A 3,351-nucleotide genomic window follows, 5' to 3' on the forward strand; every position below is an offset into this window, starting at 1 on the left:
AAAAAATATATAAATTTAAGGGATACAGGTGGAGTTTTGTTACATAGATATATTACACAGTGGTGAAGTCTGGGCTTTTAGTGTAGCCATCATCTAAATAATGCACATTGTACCCCCTGATTTCCCATCCTTCACCCACCTCCCACCCTCCTACCCTCCCAAGTCTCCAGTGTCTACTATTCCACACTCTATGTTCATGTGTACACATTATTTAGCTCCCACTTATAAATGAGAACATGTAGTAAAAAATATGGAACACTTCACAAATTTTCATGTCATCTGTATCAGTCCACTTTGCATTACTCTAAAGGAATGTCTGGCCAGGCGCGGTGGCCCATGCCTGCAAACCCAGCACTTTTGAAGGCCGAGATGGGTGGATCGCTTGAGCTCAGGAGTTCAAGACCAGTCTGGGCAACATGGCAAAACTCTGTCTCTACAAAAAATACAAAAATTAGCCGGGCATGGTGGCACACGATCGTAATCCCAGCTACCCAGGAAGCTAAGGTGGTAGGATGACTTGAGCTTGGGAGTCAGATGTTGCAGTGTTCCAAGACTGTGCCTGGGTGACAGAGTGAAACCCTGTCTCAAAAAAAAAAAACAAAAACAAAAAACAAAAACAGAAGACCTGAGTGAGACTGTGCAATTTATATATAAAGGAAAGTGGCTGATTTGGCTCATGGTTCTGCAGGCTGTATGAGAAGCATGGCACGAGCATCTGCTGCTGGTGAGGCCTCAGGAAGCTTACAATCATGGTGGAAGGCAAAGCAGACCCAGTGTGTCACATGGCAAGAGAGGGACCAAGCAGGAGGGAGAGAGAGAGAGAGAAAGCGGGAGAGAGCAGGTGCCAGGCTCTTTTAAACAACCAGAGAGAGAGAGAGAGAGCTCACGTGAACTCAGAGTGACAGCTCACTCACTACCATAAGGACAGCACCAAGCCATTCATGAGGCAGCCGCTCCCACGACCCAGATATCTCCCATTAGGCCCACCTCCAACATTGGAGGTCACTGTTTTTTTTTTTGTGATGGAGTTTCGCTCTTGTTGCCCAGGCTGGAGTGCAGTGGCATAATCTTTGCTCATTGCAACCTCCACCTCCCAGGTTCAAGGGATTCTCCTGCCTCGGCCTCTCGAGTAGCTGGGATGACAGGTATGTGCCACCACACCTGACCCAGTTTTTGTATTTTTAGTAGAGATGGAGTTTCACCGTGTTAGCCAGGATGGTCTCGATCTCCTGACCTTGTGATCCACCCGTCTCAGCCTCCCAAAGTGCTGGGATTACAGGCTGAGCCACCGCGCCCGGCCTCGCTTTTTATTCTGATACAATTTCAAATTTACAGAAAAGTTGAATGTACCAGGAATTTCCAAATACTCTTTACCCAGATTCACTGATGTTACCACATTTGCACGTGCTTGCTCTCTCTCTCCCTCTTTTTCTCTCTGCATATAAATGCATTTCCTAAGAATAAACACATAACCAACCAAAGAATAGAGTTTCCATTATTTGTACTATTTTCTCATTTAAAAAGGCTGAGGAAATGTGTGTTCTTTTCCTGTGATCCTGGGCCACAGTTTCACCAGGTTCAGGATGCAAGGCCCTTTTCTGTATTCTTCGGCCCTCTGTCATCTGAAAACACTGGCAAATCACCACTCCAGTGATGCCGCCATGTGTTAAGCTTCCCTTTAAGACCCCTGGCACAGAGTAGCATATTGTGCACCAAGATTGTGTGGGAAAAGGGGCTGAGATGAAGCCATCCCTGCAGAGCGGCTGCTTCTCCTGTACGTGTGGGTCCACAGAGGTTTCTGTGACCCTGGAAGCCTGCCCACTTGAGCTGACCTTCACTGGGGAACAGAATCTCCAGAGAAAGGCACTTAGCTGCCTACTGGGTCCCCACCCAGAGACTGCTGAAAATATTTCTTCAGAATGCTGAGCGCTGAGGACCACTTAGCACATGCTGGAGCCAGAGGTGATTCGACACAAGTCTGTCCTTGGAACTCCCAGGCTCAGAGCCACCCTTATGCAAAGAGGACTGTTTAGGGGTTTTCTTTTACTTTTCTTTCCTTTTTCTTTTTCTTTTTTTTAATAGTTTTTTGAGAAATGGGATCTGTGCTAAGGGCTTTGGACAGGCCAGCTAGGAGGATGGAAAAAGTTCCCCATTTGCTTGTGGACAAGTATAACTCCTACACACCTCCTACACACCTCCTACACACCTCCTCGCTTGTGGACAAGTATAACTCCTACACACCGCCGACGTCAGCAGGGTAACATCCCTGCCCACTCTCTCCTCAGGCCTTCTGCATTACCAGACCTGGGGCCTTCCCCTCCCTGGATTTGAGGGCTCTGGACTCTTTGTAGCCTCTACCTCATGCCCAACCAGGACAAGCCCCGAGCAAAGGCAAAACAGATTCCACAGTCTACAGCCCATGGCAAAGAATTTCATATCATTTCCTCCTCCACTCCTCCCTTGGTGTGGCCTGGCCTTGAGACCCAGCCCTGGCTCCACACAAATTCCAGGGTTAATGATGGCCTTGCCTCTGCTACTCTTCCCTTCACTCTCAGACTCCCCTTACCTCGGGCTGTTACTTCTTAACTTTTTGATTTAGGGAAGTTAGTCTCTCTGGGCCTGTTTCCTCATCTGAAAAAATGAGACAATGATATTTACCTTAGAAGGTGGTTGTGAGGGAGAAAGAAGACCAAGTGTGTGAACGTACATGACGGACCGCACAAGTGTTAGCCAAATCCAAATCTTCCCCATGAGAGTGGCCAGAGCTTCGCCTCTCTCAGTTTACACTCTAGAAGTGCCCTGTGCTGAAGGTTGTAAACTGCTCAGTCAGTATCGACTGCTGAGGCTGATTTCTGCTGAAAAGATTATTGCCCATTTTTATCTATCAAATTGACAAAATTACTGAAAATAGGCCACAGGGAGTAGGGGAAAGGGCCCTCTTGTATACTAGTAGTAGCAGAATGAATGGGTGCAATCTTGATACCCAGTATCTTAGTCTGTTTTCTGTTGCTTATAACAGAATATCTAAAACTGAGCAATTTATAACAAAAAGAAGCGTATTTCTTACTCTTATGGAGGCTGAGAAGTCCGAGGTCAAGGGGCTATATCTGGAGACAGCCTTCTTGCTGGTCGGAACTCTCTGCAGCATCCAAAGGCAGAGCACAGCACCACACGCTGAGGCGGGCTGCGCACGCTCACGTACTAGCTCAGGTCTCTCTTCCTCTTCTTATAAAGCCACCAGCTCCCCTCCCATAGTAACCCATTAATCCATGAATTTATGTATGAAAGAACCCATCTGTGAGAGCAGAGCCCTCATTATCCAATCACCTTTTTTTTTTTTTTTTTTTTTTT

The sequence above is a fragment of the Mandrillus leucophaeus genome, unplaced genomic scaffold (genome assembly GCF_000951045.1).
Source record: "Mandrillus leucophaeus isolate KB7577 unplaced genomic scaffold, Mleu.le_1.0 Scaffold35, whole genome shotgun sequence".
Lineage (NCBI taxonomy): Eukaryota > Metazoa > Chordata > Mammalia > Primates > Cercopithecidae > Mandrillus > Mandrillus leucophaeus.